The 26,061-nt window shown below is 37.5% G+C and overlaps 1 protein-coding gene across 2 annotated transcripts in view; it reads right to left on the bottom strand.

The window, feature by feature from the left end:
- Window positions 1–17,851, bottom strand: part of tmem108 (transmembrane protein 108) — an 86,843-nt gene extending 68,992 nt beyond the window's left edge. The window contains exons 1-3 of one of the 2 annotated variants that reach the window (XM_015354617.2): window positions 17,300–17,851; window positions 16,323–16,425; window positions 8,938–9,092 (exon numbers count right to left, since the gene is read on the bottom strand). The gene's annotated coding sequence lies outside the window, so the exon portion shown is untranslated. The remainder of the gene's footprint in view (window positions 1–8,937; window positions 9,093–16,322; window positions 16,426–17,299) is intronic. The other variant, XM_015354616.2, reaches the window with a different exon arrangement.
- Window positions 17,852–26,061: the final 8,210 nt, after the last annotated feature.

The following is a 26,061-nucleotide window of genomic DNA, read 5'->3' as shown; positions in this document are numbered from 1 at the left end:
AAAGACGAAAAAGGAAATGAACAAAATAATAAAAGAAACAAAACTAGGTTCAAACACAACTGATGCTACTTCAGCACATTCCACAAAATAACAAGAAAACTTTATTGCGGGAGCAGACTTTCAGCCCAGTAGAGATCAGACGTTTTTCTTTATACCAGTGCAAGAATGTATCTCAGAGCATAACTACTGCAAATTTTTAAGTTCCTACTTTTATCAGCTCTTCTTACACATATATTCCTATTTATGGTCATTCTATGATGAATTATTTGCCAAAATGTTTTATCTCCTTTGATTTGGAATTGGATTATTTTACAAATAACGTTGGCATTCTTGGCAGAATTTGCTACGGTGTAAATATTAGCCATGACTAACCACCTGCACATGTGAATCAGGTCAACATTTTCATTATTATAAATTTCTCCACAGAAACATGGCTTTTATGGTAATTGTAAAGTTCTTATATCCGGCTATACTGGAATTCCATTTAAATTTTATATGTAACAAGGGGACAATCAGGTGGCTCAATCAGTCCAAACACTCTCCTGAGTGCAGGACGATTTCTTTGATTTCAGGTTTGAGTCAGGGTCATGTCGCTATTCAACTGATGGGCTGATGGGTCAGTGAGGGTGGGATGGGATTAGTTTTTCTGGAATTTCGTAGCTCTCAGTGTTACCCCTGAGGTGACCCCTGAGGGCTCCCCAGTGCTTATAGTCATGAGACTGTAAGGGACACAGAAGATGTTAAATGTGATAAGTTATAAGCCATATCACCTTATAACTAAGCAGGTGTGAGCCTGGTCAGCACCTGGATGAGAGACTTCCTGGGGAAAAACTAAGGTTGCTGCTGGAAGAGGTGTTAGTGAGGCCACCTGCTCATCGTGCCATCTGTGTGGGTCATAATGCCCCAGTATAGTGATGGGGACACTATACTGTAAAATAGGCATCGTCCTTCGACTAAAACGTAAAACCAAGGTCCTGACACTCTCTGGCCTTCCCGAATCATGGGCTCCTAATAATCACCATACAGTATATGAATTGGCTTCATCAGTCCATTCTCCTTCACTAATAGCTGATGTGTGGTGAGCTTTCTAGTGCACTATGGCTGTCGTCGCATCATCCATGTGGTGGAGGGGAGTCCTCACTACCTGTAAAGCGCTTTGAGTGAAGTGTCCAGAAAAACGCTATATAAGTATTAGCAATAATAATAATAATAATGTCTTCTTTGCCTGACAAGGAGTCCAAGAAAGTACTGCTAAGTACTTTATTTTACCTGTAATTCACAGTTCACTGAAATCCTAAGAAGGTCCCGTTATTCCCAGTAGCCTAATTAATCCTGAGATCCTCTGGTTTCATCACAACATTTTATTATTTCATTACTGTTCAACTAAAAACTGATTCACGTTTAAATTCTCAGGTGTTCATCAAGGTAAAAATCGACAATATACTTCAGCCTTTTGTGAGTACAATGTTCTGAATTAAATAACATTAGCAAAGAAGTGGCAGACTTGTTTCAGGCAATAGATGTACATAGGATTAAAAATACTCCATTGCATGTGCCTACCATATTGCATGTACTCTAAGGAAGCAAGGGATGCTATTATTAAGCCATTAACACAACTCTTTCAAAAGTCACTCAAGGGAACTGTCTAGGGAAAATTACTAATGCAGTGCCTATTCATATAAACTGTGATAAAACTGAACCAAGTAATTACAGAGTAATAAGTATGTTATCTATTACATTTAACAGAACGTTACAAAGTAAGGAAACAATATTGATAAATAAAGGATCATTTATATACAAATAAGATCTTAGCGGAGGTCAATATGGATTTAAAATAGGTCTTTTTTAGAGGTTCTTTGAACAAGCATCAAATGAGTGTACATATTTTGTACTAGTTTTTTCAAAAGGCTTTTCCTAAAGTTCTTAATAAGTTTTAAAAATATATAAGATTAATTCTTACATCACAGGTAGTAGTCCTTTTGGGAAATGTGTGCTTGGTGTGAGAACTGGTTACAGGATAAAAACAGTAAGGGTTAAGACCTACTGTAAATGCTTATATTGAGGTGATATAAGTAGTGGATAATAAGTATGTGCATTAAGACATTCTTGTACTTCAATGATATCAATTATCTAGAATGCGGTACAGCTGATGAAGTGGTCACTGGTCATGTTTACAGACAATACTAAAATAAGAGGATAAGTAAACACTTAAGTAAGCAGAAAGATGTAGATAAATAGATGAAGATAAAATTCCCTACAATGTCTAAACTAGAAGATAAAATGATGTTTTAGCATTGAGCATTGAGTTTCCCCATTTTATGTTTGTGGTTTATGTTTTTGTCAACTACATCTAACACCCTGCATGTGTCTAAACTAAATTTTTACATTTCTTTTGCTGCTTCTATAGGTCTTGCTAACCCTCCAACTTTGGTATCATTCGTGAACTTGACGAATTTTCTAACTATAAGAGAGACTATAAGATAAGATCACTTTATTGGCCATATACAATTTCTTGTATGAGGAATTTGTCGTTTTGCATACCCCAACTTGCTCTCCCATGAGACACACAGGGAGAGAAGCTTGGGGTCAGAGCGTAGGGTCAGCCATTTATACGGCGTCCCTGGAGAAGTTGGGGTTAAGGGCCTTGCCCAGGGGCCCAACAGAGTAGGATTCCTCTGCCAGTTATAGGATATGAACCGGCAACCTTCCAGCCACAGGCGCAGACCCTTAGCCACAGAGCCACCGCACCGCCCCACTAGATACCACATACTACACCACTATCTGGTATCATGTGTATTAAAATAATTTGCTGTTGTAAGTCTGTTTGATTTAAGTGTACTTAAAGTGGGATATCAAATGTAACAACATTATTTGTTGTAGGATTTTGTTTTACATGTTTTACTACATATACCTCCCTTTAAAATGGAATTAGCAAACTAAGTCTTCACTGAAAGTCAGTTTAGCAAAACCTACTCATTACCCTCTGAGTATGACATGGGTTTTAGCATTATCAAACATTATTACAAATACCACATTACTATACACCACAAAAGCATTTGTTCTGTTATAAATAATAATGTTAATATCCCAATAATATCCCATCTCATGTAACATTTAGTGAAATTTTAAAAGATATGTTCTACTGTACAGTATATGTCGCTATATGGATTTTGCCTACAACAAAGTTTACTTACTGTATTTCTCTTCCCTTACAACATTGTACATTAGGTTGAGTTTAGTTCAGAATTTGGATGTGGAGTTTGGAGAAAGTGTGCACATAGACCTTGCGACATCATTTTTACTGCCATTTTTGTACAAAGAAACCCCCCCCCGTTAAACTACATCAGTGGCAACATCAAGTAGGAGCACAGCGAATGGTCTGAGGTAGAGAACCACAGGAAGCACTGTGTATGCAAATCTACTACAGTAACATCACTTGATTTGTTTTTATTTGCTCAACCTGAGGCATGCTGTCTCTTTCCTTACTTAACACCTAAGTGAAACGTTAATTTTAAGACAAAATACATTTCCCTGTCATCATCTAGAACTTTTCCATTTTCTTTGAGACACTTTAGTTAATCTTTTATTATTCTTGTGCTGCTATAACAAAAGAAGCTTAGTTTACTATAGTCCTTTTTATATGTCTCTTGGCCTTTCCAATATCCTTTTTAACCTGCTCTTGCAGTTCATTATACTCCCTTTCTTAAGCTGGATCAGATACTTTTTTTTGAATACTTTCCAAAGTGCTTTCTTGTCCTTACAACATTCTTAATTGATTTATTTAACCATTTGGGCCATTGCTCTCCTGACTTTAATTTACTTATTACTGGGATGAATCTCTTTTGTGTTCCAGGCAGAATATCTTTAAGTTGTTGCCATCCACTCTATTGATCTATCCTAGCCAATTCTAGTTCTCTTAAGCTTTGTCTCATCAGTATTTTAATAAGAAGAAATTGAAGGTTACGATACATTATTTGCTGTAAAAAGTGTTTTCACTGTATTCTGTAAAGGAGAACTGCTTCTTCAAGTTAATCTTCTAAATAACTTATTTGTCTCGTTAGACCAAGGAATTGACTAGGGTAAAAATCCACTCACAGAGGTACACAAAGTGCTGCATGAACCAGGGACCAAATTCAATTGCCTAGCAATTCAATACAAGTTGACAGATCATTAAAAAGTAAAAAACAAATCCTCTGAAAAAATGGCAATTCTTAACTAATCCCCTTCTTGACTAAACAAATGAATCTTGTCTACTGATAAATTATAATTTTTACTGAGAAGTTAAAAATAACTGTGATTAAGTCCATTGTGTCATAAAACAAATGGTAAGTTAGTGATTGGAGTTCATTAAAACATTTTGATATTTTTATGCTTTTAAGTATTAACAGACATTGTCTTATTATTGCAAGAAGAACTAGACCACGCTGTTGTTTCAAATGCCATACTTTTATGGGACTCCAGGTATTGTTCGTAAAAAAAAAAGTAAAATATAGTTCAGAATTAATTACTGTGAAAGTACTGGTTGTATTATTGTAGTGTTTCCAAGAATGGATATAAAACAAAAATGCACTCACCAAACTCTCTTGGGGGTCTTGATTGGGGAATGATTCTTACTACATCCTGGCTTTGTATTTCTTAATTGGAAAAATTATTTTTGGACGAAAATGAAAATCCTATTTGATAACTTTAAAAAAATATTGTGGTTTTCATTTTGATGAGCAGAGTGTGTATCTGGCAGTTCATCTATGTTGGTTTTCTACTGTGGCAACAGCGTGCGTATAATAGGAAACTGTGATAAAATACTGTGATGCCACACAAGCTAAAGCATGCTGCAGTTTTTTACAGATGAATGACGCCAACATGAAGTGAGAAGTCTGAGTTTTGGATTTCAGCTCTGAGAAAAATAGTTTCTTTTACGGAGACGAAACAAATCTGCTGTTTCCTCATGTACAGTCCCATCTTATGGACTACACAATCGGTAGGAGTGAAGATCACTGAAAATCTGCTCAAGTATATGAATTTGCACTTTTCTATGCAGAAGCCTTTTCACAAATCTGACAAGGCGTTTTGCCATCTCAGTAAGCAACCCAAAGCTATCTCTCTTCTCATTCAATGAAATTTTCATTCTCATTTATGTCTATTGCTTTGGTCACCGATCACACCAAACAGGAGTGTTGGCTTTTGTACTCACAGATGATCCTGCAGATGAAGGGTTACTGTATTTTTTTTTTCATGAGATACCGAGATACTGCTTAGGAAAGAAACTCACACTCAACATCTTCCTTCCCCATATTGACACAAACTGGCCTGAAAACCAAACTTTTGCATCTAAATCTAATAAGAGGCTTAATGCTAGCACCTTCTTAAGAAGGCCAAGTCCATTCTCAAGGACCCCAGTCATCCCAGTCAAAAAATGTTTTCCCTCCTACCGTCCAGTAAATACTACCGAAGCATTCGGTACAAGTCCAACAGATTACGGAACAGCTTCTACCTCCAGGCAATAAGACTGCTAAATAGCCAACCTGCAGCTCCTTTATCAAATCACCTGTAATGGCTACATGGACAGTTTTCATTGTATTCCGCATACTACACTACTTGTATATATTGCATACACCATGGACACATAGCAGCTCTATACATATTGAGTTTTATTCAATTTCTATTACATCTATTATTATGTAGCCTTGTTTTCGTAACCTTAATTTTGTGATTTTTGTGAGCTCACAGAAAAGACATTTAATTGCCAGCAACTACTGCTGCACGCTGTATTGTTGTGCATTTGATAAATAAACTTTTGATTTGATTTCAGGATGTGATGTATTCTTAGAAAATATAGCAATACAGAAACTATAGCTTACAGTTTTCCTTTTCATTTTTTAAAATAAACAATTAAGCATTTAATATACTGTATATACTGTATGTCTGTGTCCCATGAAACACCAAATAAGTTAAATATTTTTGTGACATCTGTTTCTGTCCGGTGTCATTCTTTTTCAGTAATATGACCCCTGCCTTTCTGAACTGTAGAGGCACAGGCAGGAGCTAAGCGATTCTGCTTTCTGCTAGTGTTTGATTGGCTTCCTTGGTGCAAAGATATCCTGTTTTTTATAAAAGCTGTACAAAATATTAAAAATATTAATTGTTATATAAATGTTGGGACTATTATGCCCCTGCATGGTTGTAATTATTTATTTTTAGTGTTTCTAAAAGCATGTCATGTTTAGTGATGACACTGCTGTCATTGTGGAGCAAGAAAAATATTATATATATATAATACTTCTTCTTCCTTGCACAGTGGTTGGCATGGACAATTTGCAATGATGTGATATAAAGCTAAAAATAAACTACTTCCAGCAATACATACTTTCTGAGTAGAAAGCACATTACTAATGATGAAAATGCAGGGGGGGGAGTTGGTAAAAATGTAAGCTCTGTGTTAAAGGCTAAAGTCAATTTAGATATTTTCTTAAAAGACCGTACCCTCACTTGACCCCTCACTTAGACTGACACACACTATACATCGTTTTCTATGCCCATAAAATAAAATTATATTCTGGTCACTGATAGACAATTGTGTTGCTTAAAACATACCACAGAGCCTGATTTCTAAGTAACAATTTTCCTTCAAGGCCAATTAAAATGATACACAGCAGACTGGAATAAGAATTTTATCCATGTATTAGTATTGATCATTCTGAGAGAAGCTTAATTAATTAAAAGCTTCTAAATATCATCCCATGACTGTCCTGTGAAACATTGATTTTTCTATTCCACTGTGCTGTGACATTTAAAATTAAATGTTATGGTTCGTTCACAATCGTAAAGGGTGTTTTGAAAGTTAATAAAAAATAAATCACACCTGAAGAAGGTTTAACAGCCAAAAAATTGTTTTTTCGAACTACTTTTCAGTATGGAATTAACCTTTACTTGTTCCTTTGCAGCAAGAGTTTGCTGACGCAGCTCCCTGCTTGAACCCCTAAAAATAAATCACTTTTCTGTCCTTGCTTCTTCCAACTGTATATATCCTAAGTATATTTGGCTTTTATAAAAAAAACTTTCGCATGAAGCCAAAATTCCCATTTACAAAATCAGGTTTCTTAATGCTTAACTCATAACTTTTTATATAGCCCTTGGTTAGTGAAGGACGCACATGTAACTTGTAAAAGACCAGTATTTTTTATCTTGTTGCAACAAGGAAGTTAGTGCTGTTTCAGTGGGTGTAGAAAAAATAAAAAATAAAACACACTTTTTTGTTACATATAATTCACTAGGATTCACCTTACTTTCTTCATGCTCTTCACATTTCCTGCACTGCACATTTCCAGTGTGCACCCAGCTTCATCTCCATTTATGACCTCAGATTCTCATTTCATTGTTTTAGTTTTGTTTTATTCATGAGCTTGATTTAGGCGGGCTTTGCCAAAAGAGGGCTGAGGATTTTAAAGCACGGAACTTCAAACACGTCAAAAGTCAACAATTTTCTAAGGTTCTTTTAATAAGCTCCATTACAGCATGTCTCTATTAACTAAAGAAAGTGCTACTTTGGTCCACTGCCCTACTTCGCCTAATTTGCTTAAGTGGTATACTGTGACTAGATGTTCAAGTAGGTAGGTTTTGACTTCACATCTCTCTCCCAGTTCTCCCGGAGTGCAGGTACTCCTTCTCTCCCACTCCCCTCCTTCTCTCTGCTACTTTGTCTTTTGTTCTCCCATGTTTCATTAACTCCCCCTCACACCCGAAGAAGGCTCCACAATTGAAACGTTGGGTCTCTTTTCAGGACGGAATAAACCTTTACTTGTTTCTCAAGAATACAAGAAATACATTTTTTTTCTTTTTAATCTACATTTTAAATATACAATGGGTGACTGTATAGAGGAATTTGCATTCTTTCACACTGCTACGTTTCTCTCTAATCCTATTTGTTCCACCACTTGCACCACATAAAATGTATTAATTAGTTCAGCACATAAACATGTTCTGTTCACTAACAGAGTTTTGCCAATCTTACAAGGTTAAGTCATTTTTCTCCTTGGAATTTGCTAAATTATTTTAAAAAAGCATGAGGAAATAAAGTTGAAGTCTCAGAAATGAAAAGTGTAGAAAACACAGGTTCTCTGAGATTTAAAACAAAACTTCTTTCACGAGAATCAGAAGTAGGTTAGAATCAGCCCCTTTCATTACTGTTACTGTTACTGACGCTTTTTATCTAAAGCAACTTACATTTGCGATGGGGACCCACATCCTGATCTCATATTGAATCTTTCCTTTTTAAGTATTTCATTAAAGACACTAGCACGCAACAATAGAATACACGTCACTCAGCAGACAGAGAGTGTTACAGTACTGCGTGTACAAACACTGTAATGTGGGACACTTTTGACAAGCACTCAACACCAAAACTGCAGCACAGGTAAAGTGTAGGCAGCTCTTGACATGTTAGCTTTATGATAATAAAACAAAATATCCAAGCTACATTTAATGACATTTGTACAAGTCTCTCTAATGTTTCCCCAATGTTTTCTCTTATCAGTATCAATGATCTACACTAAAAGGCTTGTCTAGATGTTAAACCTGTTAAAATGTCCCAGTTGTTGAATATATGTAGCATTTGGAAGGAAAGAGTGCTTCACAAACAGACTAATTTATGGGCTTGGAAGCAAGTGTGTAAAGCATGCATTACAAAAGTAGCCTTTCAGGCATACGTCAGGGTTTTTACATTGTGTCTGTATTGAACACCTGTCTGTAGGCATCGCAGTAGAACCCTTTACACAGTGCAATCCAAGGGAGTGGAAAAAAATAGGAGTCTAAAGTGGCATTTAGGACTGCATGTCACATATACTTTATGCATTTGCACTTCATTTAGGGAGGCAAGAAAGTAAGGGTTTTCAAATATCAATGGGTTTGGGCAGAGCTTTCAAATGAATCAAATTCACTCACCAGTCAAAGGGCACATAACTTCAAAAGAGAACATGCTGTACCAAAGGGTTTACTCATCTCATTTCGATTTGTTTATGTGAAGTCTTCTGTAAAATGTTCCAAACATTAATCAGAAAATCAGGAGTCTTGGCTTCATGTCAACGATACTGTTGTATCTACGGAACATCAGAAAAAATGCGGGTGATGAGGAAATCAGTAAGCTAGCAAACAATGTTCTCTGATAATATGACCAGGTGTTGGGTGTTGTAAGACTTTTGGCATGTCTCTTGTCTCTGTAATAATGCACCTTTCCTCTCAACTTACTATTGTTACTGAGAAACACAGAAGGAATTTTAGAACTACAAATAGATGCTGGATTCTGTTTCTTTGGCAGAATCTCAGAATACTCCAGTGGTCATTGATGAGTTTGAGATATTATTCTGGTCTTGACTCATTTGGCCGAGGGAGCTACAAGTTGGTAATGAGAATGGATGTACTGGACAGTCCTACCACACAGTCCACAGACTGGTGAAGCTGAGGAGTTTGTCTCTGCCCGCAGACTTCTGCCTAGGTGTTCCAATTAAAAGAAATGCCATTTTTGTTTAGATACTGTTCCACGAAAACTATATATCCATTAGGTGCTATATTGTTTTAGCAAATTGACTTCAGGTGTGTCTGTCCCATATGTCTCTCATTCCAGACAAAACAAATCAGTATTTGACATACATGTGCCACCACAGCATGATAAGGTCATGTTTGCATTTATGCTTCTCAAAATATTATTTAGCAAAGCTACTCTCTGTAGATTAACGGTGACATGTAAAAGACAAAACAATCAAAATAAGAGGGTCAAAGAAGTATTTATAACAGAGACATTTAAAATTGACCTTCTACATGGCATTACTGTTAATGTAGCACTTGTGCCTCTTTAATCGTTGGTTAACAAATTCTCACTTTGATGTATTGTCGTTTTGTAAGCCTATTAAAAGTGAAAACATTTTCATCTTAGCATGTGTATACTGTACAAATAAAATTACACACCACCTGATAAGTTGTATTGTTTGAAATGAACTGGGTTAGATTATACAAGCAAGGCTGCTTATAGTTTATGCTATTGAAATTTAGATGAAATTCCAGTGATGACAACCAAATAGTACTTGAAACAATGATGGTATAAACTGCTTCTTCAAAACCTCTGCCTTTCTGTACATTCTTCCAAATAATTAAAAAGAATGTCATGCCAGACCTATGGGCTATAATCAATAAATAATCCTAATAGAATAAGATTACTACTACAGGTATATTCAATGATAGAATCCAATAAAGCCTTCTTAAAACTGTTTTTATCTCAGATCAAATAAATAATTCATTGCTTGCATGGAATACCAGTTGTAAATTAAACACTTTGTAGTATTTTTCAGTTTAAAGAGATCATCCACTTCTTTTATCATTAATAGTGTGAACTATTAGATCCACATTTTGAGATAGCAGATCAAATCCTTTGCAGCAATCATTTTGGAAGTACTGCAACAGATAAGGTGCTATAGCTGAAAGGAGCCAATGCCCCATAAATAAACACCTGTCTGTCCTCTCCTATGCAGTTCGGACTGACAAGACATGTTTTTTATCCTGATACTGGCTACTTACTCTTGCTGCTTCATTGTGATTGGCTACGATGTGCTACAAAGGCAGGACACTGAAGAGCAGTAAGGAAAGTCACCTTGTTACACAAGACACCGCTCTGTACAAATGTGGACACTCATATTAGAGAAATCAAATGCAACTCACCCTGCCTCTCTTAAAGGACACTTAGCATCTACATTGAAATTAAAGCATGTGGTACTCTGCTTTGCTGTTCCTAAGCTGTTATTCACAATTGCATAATAATTATCTCTTTTAAAGCACCTGTAAAAAGGCATATTACCAATGTCCCAGATCAGAATCATTAATGCAGTACGTGCACCTCAAATGTACTGAAATGGACTGACTCTTCCTTAATTTAATGGGGATTTGGGTGTACACACACAATCCAGTCTCTGTAAAAACACCTACATGATTTGTATAGAGTATCTAACAATTTATACAAGTTTACACCAATGTGACACACAATAAACCAGTATCGTTCTTGCTTATCCTTAAATGTGTTTTTGCTGTGATACAGACATTTAAACCACTCCTTCATAATAAGGTCCCACTTCCAAGACTTTTCTGCAAATGTCCAAGTACATTAAGTCTATATTGACTTTATATAGCAAGAGTGAGGTGCATTTTCACAAATAAGAGATCAGGAAAAACCTAATTGCACTTCAAAGCAAAATAATCACATCTACATTTTTACTTTTCAGTGAGAGAACTCCATAAATTAAGTCCTTTTCCATCCAGCCATTTTATGAACCTCCTTATCCAGTGCAGAGTAGCAGAGGTATCTGTAGCCTAACTTAGAAAGCAACTGGCACAAGGCAAACTACTGTACACCCTGCATGGGACACCAGTTCATCACAGGGCACACGCAGCCTCACACTTACACCAGGACCAATTTCACCAAAGTCACCTAGCATCTCTTTTTACCACGGGAAGAAACTGGAGAACCTGCAGGAACACCATGCGAACAAGGGGAGATGATAAAAACCACATGTAGATAGCACCCCAGGAACTGAACCCAGGGTCTTACTACAGCAAAGCAACAAAATTAACCATTGCGCCACTGTGCTACCCTAAGTACTTTTCTTTTTAATGTAAATCAAACACAAATAGAATTATTTTCTTATCATTTTAATAGGGTCAAAGACTATAGAAATTTTGGAAAGCAACACATGGTGCCTAATAGACAACGGCACTACATATTCTGGGCAAAAATATTCTGCCTGAGCTCAGAATATGCTCTGCCATGCAGAAATGATGGGACATTAGAGAAGCATGGCTGCAACAAAGGAATTACAGGAATTTCCTCTAAATACCTTAATGCTTCAGTTAATTATATGGCTATCTTATAGCCAGATCAGATGCTTTAATCATCGTAATGAGTTGTTACCTTTTTTTCAGGCTACATTCATGCAAAGTGATTATATTACAAGCGCTACGTCACTGCCCTTCCGAAAAACTATTGTTCTTAGCCTTAGAATTGCCATGACGAGCAAAACAATACTGATGGTTCCAAAATGGTATCCAAATGGATCCAGACACAGGATTGTGATGTAAATACTTAATTGCTATAATTACTTAACTACTATACTATAATACATATAATAGTATAGTATTTCCTACTATTTCAGTACAATCTACTACTTTATTGTACTATATATATATATGTTTGTATCCATAGAGAATTATTCATTAATAAGATACTGAAGTCAACAGCTCAGAGGACTTTAAAATTCAATACTTTAAAATTAATGTTTCAAAAGTGTCCATGTGTTTATCAAATGGACTTTAGTGCCAATTATTTACCAAACATAAACCATAAATATTTTTCATTATTATACCACTGTGTGACAATGGCTAAAAATGAGTAGTTTGCCCACAGTCAGAATCAGGCCACTTGTGTCTAAGGATTACTTTCTACTATATTATACATTTTATTGATCATATAGTATGGTGAACTGTTGTGTATTGATCAGTTCTATACTACAGTAATTCTTTTGTATTCCTGTTGAAAGCTTTTTCCAGTTTTCTAGAGTTAATTCTCTATACAAAACATTTCCCGTTCTGGATTTGCCTTGTATTTGCAGACATTAATCAATTTCACTGAGGGTGCTGTGAAGCTGAGTTAAGGTGCTCCACAATCTACTCACATACAATATCATGCATATATTTGGTGCAGGCCTATCCATGAGTAGGACATGGCTTTATCAAACAATCAAGCCACAGATGCGGTCCATCAATCAATCATGGCATTTCCTGGAATGTTAATTACACTTTAATCTGGTTTTCAGAAATGGCGTCTGTAAATGTTCGTATGCTCTCTGCTCTCTGCTCTCTGAGACGCAGTTTCCATGTTGCTGTCACAAGATATGAGTCATCTAAGGGCAATAATAAAACACATCAATTCGGGTTCACAAAGGTTCTCATAAAGCTTTGTTTTTAAATTTAATTTACGCCCTAATGAGACACGGGCCATGTCAGGGTCATGGAAACAATAAGAGTCTGCAGTGAAGCCCAGTCCTGTGAACAGGGCTATGAACAATACTGATGCCAATATTTCGCTTTAAAAAACTAACCATCCCCGAAGATCCTGTCAACCACGAATGTCAAGATGGCTCCCCATCCCCCTCCAACACCTCCCTCCTTTGTAGCAGGGCTCAAAATTGCCTCCTGTGCAAAGTAAGAGGTTCAATGGCTACAGAGAACAGGGAAGCTGCATCAAAACATTCCTTTCAAATGCTCTACAGATTAGATTGGTTGAGAAATAGTTGACTTCTACAGTGACGGCTATAATAAGACCTGAAAAAATAAGCACATTTTGTCATAAGAACACATAACGTTATTAAAAACCTCTTCTTTGGATCAATTGGGAAAACTACACAAAAGACAGCTCCTTCATAGAGGACAGACTTAAAAGTCTCATTATGCAAAGCATAATTGTCAGTCTTTTGTCGATCAGAAAGACTTCTTTTCCCAGAAGCAATCTAATACAGACCACCCTACATTACTGTATTATCTGGGCTGTGGTTGAGACCCCAAAAACAAAATAACCTCTTCATTTAATCAAGCCTAGGTCACAATTCAACTCTGAGCAGGATGTAAGATTTTTCATCATAACTTGTCCAAGAAAACCTTGTCAAGAATTATAAAGCAGAAAGCAGTTTTGTTTTTCAAATGTGACAGCATGGTAAATTATTGGACGTATCAATGGTAATGTAGCTCTGCAGCCCTGCTTTATAAGATGGGGAATCAGACCTGGTCTTTTTTGTTTTACAGCTGACAGATCTGTTCCCTTTAAGAGTCTGACACCTGGTTTTCTCTTTTAGTAACACGTTGCAGATACAAACTAGTGCTGTAACACAAATAGCTTTGACGTCATCCCCACTGTCTGCTGTATAATGACTTGAAACGGGAACTCTGCAGTCCTTTCACTGTTTCATATAATTGCATTGCAACAGGACATGAGAGAGTTCAAAAAATAAAAGCATAACAAGCAGTGCAACAAAGATGAACTTAGGACTCCTTCAGTGCTGCCTTAAAAGTATAAGGGAACGCAAGAGCAAAGTACCGCTAGGGTTTCTTCTAATATGATTTAAGTTGATGCCAGGGGGTAACAAATTTTGAGGTAGATCTGCATGATGATAATTAGTCTGTGCATGAACACACATACTGTTACTCATGATTCACGGACTCATTAACTCATTACATAAACTGTACCACGTCTGTTACAAAAGCTACAGGAATTAATTAACATATTCCAAAGGATTAAAGGATTTATATTTTATTAAACTTCATCCTATATCACTACAACAATGTATTTAAAACAGAGCTGGAGGACTGCGTCAACAGCCTGTAGTTCCATATTTGTCTTTATTGTTGCAGGGCCTAGACTGAATGAGGGGTGCCAGGAGTGATATTCACAGATGTGAACTGGACCCGACAGAAGGCTCAATCCTGAGTGAGAGTAATAAGGGCCATGATTATGGAGGGGACGGCCAGAATTAGTTAGGGCAGTGCTCTGTAGTGGTCTTCAAGCAGGAACATTACAATTTAACAAAATCTGGAATACCAACAAGCTCAGAATAGCAAGTAAATAAAACACTGCTTTGCTATCGGACTGTGCCACAAACCTATTGCTGCCCTTGGCCAAAAGCCAAACTGAAGTGGAAATACAAAACTGTTTTTGAGCCTCCAGATATGTTTTTTAGTTCTGTGTGTGTTATGGATTGTTAACACAACCGACACATCAAGGATATGTTTTTCAATAACAACATGTAAAACAAACAATAGATGAATTGTAACCCTGACAAGGATTTGCTGCAGCTCTGTGGGCACAGAACAAGCACCCTCCTGGAACTCCCAAGGGCAGCACCATGATCAGCTGAAGCTAGAAAACTGGGTCACACCAGGTCCACATCCTGGTGGGGAGCTTCATTCGGAGTCCACTGCTCCATTTCTCACTGGGACCAGATAAGGGTCAAGAGTCACCAAGTTCCCCCTGCACCCTGTTTGATAGTAGTTGTGGCCACCATCAACACATTATCTTTACAAGATCTGGAGCATAAAATCACACATTTTTAAAAATAAAATAGCGGCGTTTCACTTTTTCAAGCAAAAGCAGTGACATCTCTTCAGTATTTTCTTGAAATGTGCGTTGCAGGATACACTGTGCTAACAATGAGCCTAATTATCCAACCCAATATAAAATGTAAGTTATGACCCATACACCCCGATTTTAAGATTGCTTTTGGGCGGAAAATATTGTGCAATTCATCCTGAAGATGTTTACCCTTGTGATGTTAATGTTTCTACCTAATTAGATTTTCTCATGTTTATTATTGTACACAGCCAAGACTTTTTTTTAAACTCCAACAATACAGACTTTACTGTTAATGCAAATTAAAATGTTTTACAATGGTAGATGTCTTACTTTATTTTTATTAGGTTTATATATTTGAGCCCAGTGTTTTCTTTAAACATTGTGATCTTCACATGGAAATAAAATAGTTTTAAAGAACAAGTCCTCCTTTGCATTATTACTTTATTTATAATTAGTAATATAAGCTGTTAGTCATACGGAAAGCACAATTTTCCACAAAGTCTACAGTTTTCTAAAATGGGCTTAGTAGTTCAGGTAGGAAATTATGTTATGTCACCAACTTTTTCTGCAGTGATCCATATACCATGATAATGTGGGTATAAAACACAAAAAATGCTTTGACACATTCATCCATTTTTCTAATCACTTTATCCAATACAAGGTTAATGGGGAGCTGGTGCCTAACCCGGCAAAGCAACAGGCGCAAGGCAGGATACACCCTGGCCAGGATGCCAGTCCATCACAGGGCATGCACAGACAGAAACACACACACTCTCACACCAGGGGCAGTTTTCCCATAAGCCAAGTTAACCTACCAGTACTGAACTATGGGAAGAAACTGAAGGAAACCCACACAAATACTTAGAGAACATACAAACTCCACACAAATAACTCACCAGGAACTGAACCCAAGGCTACCCGCTTACACATACAGTAAAGAACTCGAACACAGCAGCCCTGAATTAACAGCACTAGACAATGATGTGTTTCCCCTGTAGCTATGGAAACAATGTACAGTTAGTCATAGTACGGTCAGTACAGTTAGTCACACTTCTTAATGATTACAATACACTGAAGAGTAAATTCTTGTACTCGAATCATTTATAATTACAAAATAATGGTAATAGGTAAACAGAAAAATGTGAAAAGACCTTTTGCACCCTACCTTAATGATGAATGAGGGGGACAAGCACTGAAACGTGGCTACATCCTTGCAGCATGGCAACCATTTAACATCCCTTTCTTCTTGTTAAATATGTTTTTCTTGGCTGGAAAATAAAAGTGGTGTTGAGTGACAACGCAGATTTGTAATTTCAAAGAGGTTCACTTTCCTCTATTTCCATTCTCAGTGGTCTGAGTCACACTAGAAGACAATTTCTAAAGCCAACTTCGTCGTTGAGGACTTTACAGTATTATTTAACATCAATTTTCTCTTGCCTGCAAAATCTCGCTGATAGAGAGTTTCACATGAAATACACATAATGTTGCAAAATACCGAGTCATATGGAAAGCAGTAATGTGATGTGCATTACCCGTGTAAAACAGAGCAGGGGGCTGAAAGGAGTAATATCCTCCGTATTGATAAATATTTTTTTCCACGGTCCAGTTAGTCTAAATTCTAGTTAAATCAGCGTACATTTAAAAACAACATATTACATATGAACCTGATCGTTTTCTAAGATTGTGATAAACGTGCTTCTCGTTAATATTCGGCGTCTCGGTTTGGAGGCCATTGGAATATAAAACGCCAATAAATCACTGCTCTTTAGTGTTTTGGACTGGTCTGACAAGGTATTATATCAGATTATTCTCATCACCAACTAGGGGCATTTTGTTCAACAGACATATAACACAATGTGCTGGAATATATTTAAAATTTGCCACCACTGTATCACGCCGGTGTGTGAGCTTCTATCATCTTCAGCATATAAAATCTTACTACGGTATAGTGTGAATTAGTTCGTCTTAAGAAAATCATTTTATTTCGTGCCAGCATCAGTTTAAGTATTCCAATAGTCTATTCATATTCTAAAATCAATATGCAGTATATATCACTATACCAGAGAAAGAAGATCCTGTTAATTAAAATCAACAACGGGCGAAAAAACAAATTGTCACATAAGAAGGCAGAGAAAGGTTTACCAGTTCCTCTAGCTGCTACGGTGTTTCTCTCAGGCTCCGCGCAGAACGAACCCACAGCCGCTCTACCCGAACTCTCTGCAGTCCAACAGGCCGACTGCACACGCCGTCTGCCTCGAATCGGTCACATGAGCGCCATATCCAATCCTCAATTGTTCAGTGCACCTCCAACTTCAGCACTCCGAAAGGGAGGTCTCAGCGGGTCCCAGTTTGCTCCCCCACAGACACAAAAGGACACATAGGTTGGCCGCAGCCGGGTGCCTCGGTGGCCGACCTCGCTGCTGCACAGGCTGAGCACTTAGCAGCAGCAACAGGCTCTTCGCACCAAAAGCAAGCCGTAGTTGGCGGATCTTTAAGTAATTAATAGAATTAGCAACGAGAGAGTTGTGTCACTGGGGCACACAGAACAGAGGGCTGCCAAGGAGCTGAAAGGGATGCACGGCCACAGAATATAAATGAGGACATATTGCTGCAACAGCAGGGACCGCGTTTTGTATCTTTACTCAGATTAGAGACAGGGTTTACGAGGGCTTCAGTGGATTAGCTATATTTGAGCTAAAAAAACATGTGCACGTGTACTGCAAGAAAATCAGGACAGTTTACCAATTCAAACACACAATAGCTACACTTAAATAACTTATACTGCGGCACGATTTTAATTGTAATATGCTACAAGAACTAAAAAACTAAGTTTCTATCAATGCAATTCAAGCTTCATTGTCCCCTAGGGGAAATTTGTTTTACGGCACAGTCAAACACAACACAATGACGAATAAACATTACCAAGAGAATACAGCAGTGTTACGGGAGAAAAGAAACAAGAGACAATGTAGTTACTTTGCATTGTTTAAGAGTGTTATTGCAGTGGAAATGAAAGATTTTCTGAGTCTGTTGGTTTTACACCTGGGGGCACAGAGGCGTCTGCCAAATGGGAGAAGTGTGAATTCGCAATGGAGGGGGTGAGACACACTGATGCTTTTGGCTTTCTTAGTCACCCCTCTTGTTTGTAAAGGATACTTAAATTGGTTTGATTATTCCCGATTATTTTACCACTTATATTCACTAATTTACCCATGTCGCCACACCAGCAAGTGAAGCAGAATGTTAAGACACTTTCAATTAATGATTTGTAGAAAACTGTAAGAATCCTTTTATCTACCTTAAAGTAGCTGAGTTTCCTAAGAAAGAAGAATCTATGTTGGTCTATCATACAGTGAAAAGGAAAATCAGTACGGCTGTGCTTCCATATTCCCACGTGTTGTTACACAGGTGGTTTATCAATGTTGGAAAATTGTCCAGTATTCCAAGTACATTTAACAGGCATTAGGGTATTAAACGATTTACTTGTATTTGTTGTATACATTTATATTTAAAGTTTATTTAACTTTTTTTTTCATTCAAAACACATCAAACATAGGTCCACACTTTCGCAGTAATATCATACTGCATATTAATTTGCCACCTTATTACATTTATCTTAATATGTGCATTCCATCAATAACCAAACTAAAGTAACATGCAGAAACATTTGTTTAAATTCTATTGTTGAATATAGTTAATTATTTTGAATAACACACTACACACAAATCACCGGTTTGCTATGACTGACCCTTATCAAGAGCATTAGACATTCTGATATCGGACTACAGCACGTCAATTACAGTGCGAGATTAGATTTATGTTATTATTGATGCATGCTGTATTGCTTATTTAAAATATATTACAGAATGCACTTACAGCATGTAAATACATTTAAAACATAAGGAGAGTGCAAAAGGAGAAAACCAATTGTTATAGCATCTGGCGCTTGACTGGTCATTCCAAGAATCACAAGGAGATTACAGATTGAGCCAGGATTTAAAAGAAGAACGTCTTTTTTTTAGTCCTTTGCTTCAATCACACCACTTGTAGAAGTTCATTCATATAATAACTAAAAAATGTCCAGCTCTCTACAATAGTCGCTAATGAACTTTAATAATAGTTTAATTAAATCTAGGGAAATTATTCTTTAAATATACTCGACATTTCTTATTAATATTTTTATAATTCTACAACAATTAATTTGTGTTCGTAAATATGTTGTCTATTTAATAGGAAAGGATTCATTACAACACAGTGTGTTCAGCGGATCCGAATTCAAGTGCCGTACGAAACTAACAAACGTGATGTAAGAAATATGTCACATCATAATTTTGAAAATAAACTTGCTCATATATTCTTTAACAAGCATTTGTATTCTTGAATTCTTGGTAAATCGCTACCGTACAACCACTGATTCTATCTCTGATTTTTAGCCGTAAACATTACACCATTTATAAGTTTGGGACCAGAATTGTTGAAGGCTGTACGTTAGGAGTAACATGATGAATGCATTCGAGTCGGGCATCCCTGAATAAATTATATGTTTCAGAAGAGTCAAATTAACCTTTTTGTTTTTGCTTTTCTAATATTTAAGTCAACACACCTCTTGATCTGGATTTCTTCTCTTAACCTTGCCCCCCTTTTGACGCTGAAATTTAATTTAATAGCTAGCTAATGAGTAGGGCTGCGTTTGCAACACAAAACCCCGTTTCCACCACTCCAGGAGTGCGTCTGTTTTTGTCATTTTCCTAGTTTTAAAAAAAAAGTTTTTAGAACTAAACGTTTGCGTTTTCTGTTGCCTGAATGCTGCTTAAGATGACTAAAGGATATCCACACGTTACCACCCATTTTTAGTATTAAAGACTGACAGAAGCTTTGAATGCTGTTTTAAAAATGCTGTTCTATATTTGAGCTCTGGATCACTCTCAAATGTATGTAAACATTTTGCGCTTCTGTTTCTGCAGTTTTTACTTGTGCTAAACTTTCAGCACTGTCTAAACAATTAGTGGTCAAACACTGTTAAAGTTATTTCATTTGTTGGACATTGCCGTCTGCAGGTTTATGACGGGCTAAAGTACATCTTGTAGCCCAAGAACAATCCGTAAATACGGCTCTCCAGGACGAGGACTGTACAGTATAGCCCTGGCACAGACTGACAGTTTCCGCATTTACTATAAACCAAAGGCATGTTACTCCACTCCGTCAGTTCTGTAGCTCAGACGACCTTAATTAAGACAAAATAATGGAAGTAATTAAATTGGATTTTGATTATTGACTCAACACCTTGGCTGTAAGGACGAGACCTTCAGAACCCCACTCTTACTGGACATACCGAATAAGATGAGGATCTTCTACCGGAGCAGTAATGGGGCAGAGGAAGGGATTCAGAGTGCACAGGCTAGGTGGACGCATTGGAAACCTGTTTACGTAAGAAGTGGGCAAAGGGAGGGTTGTCCTTGTCCTGAACACTCATTAAAAACTCCATTACAGTAACTGCCTGGTCAGCAACGTTATTTGGCAGCTGATGACGCTGACATCCACGTTTACCCATCATGTACAGGTGCCTGTCTGGTCTAGCTGGACAGAGCATGAAGTTGACTGAAGCTCAAAATCTTTTAATCGATACCTAGCATGTGGAGATAACCAAATGAGCAGAGTTGTGTGACAAGGGGGTTAAATAACAACATAAGACACGGAGATCTCAAAATGTTGGCAGCCTAAAGCTCAGTGACTCAGCCATTGAGCCGACGTCTGAAGGTAATTTCTATGATTTCGGAGCCAAATATCATAAGCAGCTGTACACGGGATCCCCCTAGTGGCTGAAACCTGGTACTGACTACCTGGTTATGACTTACTGCAATCGCACGCAGGGACCTACAGTACATCTGACGAAGGCCATATCTCATGATTCTTTAGCTATTGTATATTTAATCCAGCATGAAAAACTAAAAAAATATTCTCAGTTTGCATGTTGTGATTTTGCAGAAACCCTCCAGCATACCAGAATTACTGATATTTGGAAGAATTATGATTTTTTAAAGTATGTATACTATATAATAGTTTGAATCCTAGCAATCATCATGAGTTGCAGAAATGCGTTTGTTTGCAAACATGTACTGTATATGATATACATTGTGTATAATAATGCATCGTGATAGGTCCTGGGAACTACATTTTCCAGATTACCCAGCTAGCTGTACATGAAAAGTGACACAATGGGAGATAACCAGTGATAGTAAATGTTGAGTGTGTTTGGCTTTGAATGGTGAAACCCACACCAAACCAACAGCTACAGCAAGTGAAAAATCCGCATTAAAACCTGAACCATACATGTCTCTTGTTTGGTAACTTCTAAGTCTTTTTCTTTGGAACAAAATCTGGTCATATCTGTCACAGATCTAGGTTGCTTTTATGAATGGAATGCAGTTATCACCAAAGGGGAAGTGTCCAAGTATTGATCTAGTATGATAATTGTATGCCGTAAAGGACACTGCTGCATTATTCCGACCTTGACTTTTTCATCTAGAAGCCAAGATCACATGATTTCATTTGTGTCATTTTTAGTAGTACCACTGATCTACCAATGAGTTTGCTAAGCTCATTTCTTCTTTAACTAGTTTCAGTTTTAACTAGTTTTCCCATGAAAACTGAATATCCCTTTCCCTGTTCAAGCCATAACTCATCTGTATTTTAAGATCCTTACATTTCTGATTTCTTCTTGTCTTAATATACACCAGAGTTATTCCACGTCTATAGGCATCTCATGCTCATTTTGACTCTGGTGAATTTTATACTGAGATAACCTCAGTAACCGATGATAGTCCTGCGGATCATGGTGAACTGGGTGAAGAGTGCTTTGACACACGGTCAGACCACACTGGTTTTTGTGAGAGCAACACATTAGGAAAACTCAACTTTAGGGATTAATGTCTTTCCTGGCACTTTTTTTCTCCTGGAGTGTTATAGTAGTTGTAATAATAATAATAATAATAATAATAATAATAATAATAATAATAATAATAATATAGTGCTTTTCTCCACTCAAAGCTTTACAGGGAATGGGGATGTCACAGTCCTCATCCCTCCTCTAGACAGCACTCCGACCCTTCTGAATTTTAGTTTTTTTATGTACACCTGTCCATGGTATTTCCTGTATTATTTAAACCCCGTGCCTCCGAAGCTCGGCGCTCAGCATTGGAAGATGGACGCCCGGAAGCCCGCCTACCAGCGGGTCCAGGAGAGACCTGACGGCATCGGCTTCACCCCGGCTTCCTGACCATCTGGGTCCGGGGCTCGGAGCGCCTGGCTCCGTTATGATTTTAACTTCTGTGTTCCTGGTTCCAAGTTCCCTGTTCCTCGTCTTTGTCTCAGATGGACCTCCCTGCTATTGGATTTTGGACTGTGCCCTGATTTCCCCTTTGGTGTGTTTCGGACACGTACGCCTTCGCCACGCTCCCCAAGCACTGGATCACTGCCATCACTGCCCCCCTCTCTGTAATCCCGTCCAGATCCAGCAGTGTTTTCCCCATTTGTGCTTCTCCAGTCACTTCCAGATTATATCATCTGCATCAATCAGGAATGGCTTCTGTGACAGGGGACTCTTCTCCACCACCAGTTTAACCTGCATGATGGGAGCCATAGTGTACCGGTATGCTCACCTTTTATCCAATATCAGGGGGAGGAGAACAGAGTAATGACGCCAATTCAGAGATGGGATTAGGTAAATGATGGGTAAAGGCCAAGATGAAATCCTTGTCCCCAGAGACCTTCTGTCAACTTCTGGAGACCCTCAGAGAAACTGTTATGTGTTGTGGTAGAGAAGCTGTTCAGAAAGTTCAATTTCTCCAGGCACTAACAAGAGTAAGATTACCTTTTTGGTTACTAATTGACTCTATCTCCATGGCGATCTTAATGACAGAAAATAAATCTGCTCTCAATATCAGTACAAATAGCAAAGGCATTTGAATGCACAAAATTTGATTTATATATTAAAGGGGTTCAAAGCTACAGAGTCTGTTACTGAAAGTGACATAATTCCCTTGAAACCAGGAAAGTGTTGAATTCTCACATGGTGGGAGACCTGTTCTTTGGGGGTAGTAGAATTCTTTGCTGAGGAATGGTGATTTGGGGCTTTTTTGAGCGTCACAGTTCCAGCAATGTCCAGGTTTGGTTGTGATCAAATTCCAACAAGGGTAGAACTGTCCCTGTCATAACTTCTGGGAAACTCAAGTTTGATTCCTGGGTTACAGACCTTTGCTTTTCCTTTGAAACAGATGCCTCCCTGTGCCAACCAACAGAGAGGACTGCTTGCCAGCCACCAATAGACCAGTATTGCCTCGTTGAAACACACTCACCTGTTTTTCTGCAGGGGGTCACTATTCCTGCTTTACCTGCGCCTCCAGAGACCAGTCTTGCTGCAGCACATTCATGCTCTGCAACTACACACAGTGGTCGAAGACTATATGAATTCTGAAACAGCTTGTGCAACACACTGAACTGACAAAGACAGGACATTCTGCATCTGTCTCTTTTCAGATTTGCAGCTGATAACCTTTTCTCCAGTTCCAGAATTAATATTTCTCTTAGTTTTACATACTGTACATGATTGTGCACATTCAATAAGACCAGTCACCTTTAACAGGTCATGGATTCAAGCTGAGCTGAGTACTTTATTCCAGTTGTTCCTGTCCACCCAGCTAAATACGTGGAGACCAGCATTGCTGAGGGTAATCCCTACTATGGACCCCTATTAAAGAGTGAGTCACATGACCTCAGTTCAGTTAATGCTAAGACAATCAGGATGAGATTTGATCAATCTGTGTTTTGATATGCATTTTGCCTTTTCCTTCTTCAGGTATGATGAATGTTTGTTCTAATTACATTTTATCATAGATTGTGTCCATCTGTAGTTCAGTTCAACTGCCTGTCTCATTTTTAAACAGCAAGAGCCATTTTTGAGAAGGGTGCAAGAATAGGTTTGTGTGTGTTACAAGAAAATCTACTAAAAGGCCTAATGAAGTACGTGGTACGCCAAGAACTTTATTCTGTTTTAGTGCTAGCTAAATTACGCTACCGATTCACATGGCTTTTTATCCAGTTAACCTTGTGGTCATAAAGTCAGAGTTAAATACAAGTGGTTAGATAGTGAGAACACAGGCTTCAGCTTAGCATCAGTGATAAAGTGAGTTTGTGTTTTATGATTATCTTTAAGTGATTGTTAACCATTGGGCTTGGTCTTCTTAATGAGCAAAGCCTCACAATGTACAGCCATAAGAAATATCAAATGTAGAGGCTGCTGTACAAGGATCACCACCTTCATAAACTGGATTGATCGAATTACATTTTATTGTTCTCAATGCACTATAACTATAGTAAGCCCAATAAGGAACAAAAAACATCCTTTCATTACAAAGACACTTGAGTGATAATGTTTGCTCAGTATAAGGTGATAACAGTTAAATGGGCTGATTTTAATTACAGCAATTGAGGTGTATTGATTGAGATAATGAACAACAGTTTCAGACATGTTTATAACTGTGGTTTGAAATAGACTCTAGGATACAAACAATTATCATCAGTGATAGATTCGGCTTGACTTTTAGGCTTACTTTATGAGAGTACAAAATGTAGCATTCAAGTTCTGAACTGAAAAACAGTAATTGTCATCCATTGAGGGATTTTATGCGTTCATATGCCGTGAGCCCCATTATTTAAAGGTGATGGCAGTCACTGTGTATAAGAAAATTAGTGAGTAAAATATTTAAAAACAATTAAAATACTCAGCACTTTATTGGTGTTTTTCCAAAGTTACAATCAGATTTGCTTTTAATTCCGTTATATGGCAGCAGTTCCATTTACTAATTTATAAAATCCGATCCCAATTATTTTATTTGTTCTTTTTTTTAAATAACCACTGCTTTTCATCACACAATTTGGATTCCCTAAATCATAATAAACATAGGTCACCTCAGTCATCTGTCCCTTATGCCTGGTGAGAGTTCAGTCAGTAAAGGGGCCAGAGCAGAAGGGGACAGATGCACTTCATGTGCACAAATGCCTGGCAAGTTTATTTGGCCCCAAATTTTGGTGGAGTTCAGTCACAAAGGTCACACTTTGCTTACAGTACAGACTACATTTGAAATAGTGATGGCTAGACTATAAAGCTCAACTTGTTCGACACCTAGGGTCCTTTATGCATTGAGGCCCAGCTGCTAAATATCAACACTATGTCTTACTCCCTCTGTGCATTCCAATAAAACCAAAAGTATGAAAAAGCACAGTCCTTCGTTTTTTGCAAGGAAATGGAGATCTCTAGTTGTACATATAGCACTTCAGGGAACATTGTAGCTTCATATTCTGACTTTATTAACTCTGTTTAAATCAGTCCATGGGCATACACTATGCTTGCTACTTCTGAATTACACACCTGGGAATATACTGTGGAATTTTCTACACATGAAAACATTCGCTCTACTCGTTTTTATTCCGATATGCACACATTTCAAATTTCATAACTTTGTGACACTTTTTTTCCAGCAAAAAGCTCACAACACACCACTTTAATATTACAATGGAGAAGGCAAAAGATACATGTAAATATTTAAGGTTCCCCATCTATTTTTCAACTAGGCATGTCTTGTTAAACACGTTCACTACAATAAATTCAGAGAAATAAATGTGTTCTACTCAATTTGTGTTTCTCAGGACTCCATCTTACATCACCCCACCACAAAACGTAAGCCTTTCTGCTTTTATATTTTGATTTTGTGATGCACGCTGTTCCCTGTATTACTCTCCCAAGTCAAGTAAGGAGATGCAGAGACCCTGTTTGTAGCAGGTTGCAGGTGGATAAGCTTGTTATTAAAAAATAGTTTAAAATAAAATGTCAAAATAAAAGCACCAAG

This window comes from Lepisosteus oculatus, chromosome 6, assembly GCF_040954835.1.
Source record: "Lepisosteus oculatus isolate fLepOcu1 chromosome 6, fLepOcu1.hap2, whole genome shotgun sequence".
Classification (NCBI taxonomy): domain Eukaryota; kingdom Metazoa; phylum Chordata; class Actinopteri; order Semionotiformes; family Lepisosteidae; genus Lepisosteus; species Lepisosteus oculatus.
Note: the sequence above shows the minus strand (reverse complement) of the source record. Positions and strands in the feature narration are given on the sequence as shown.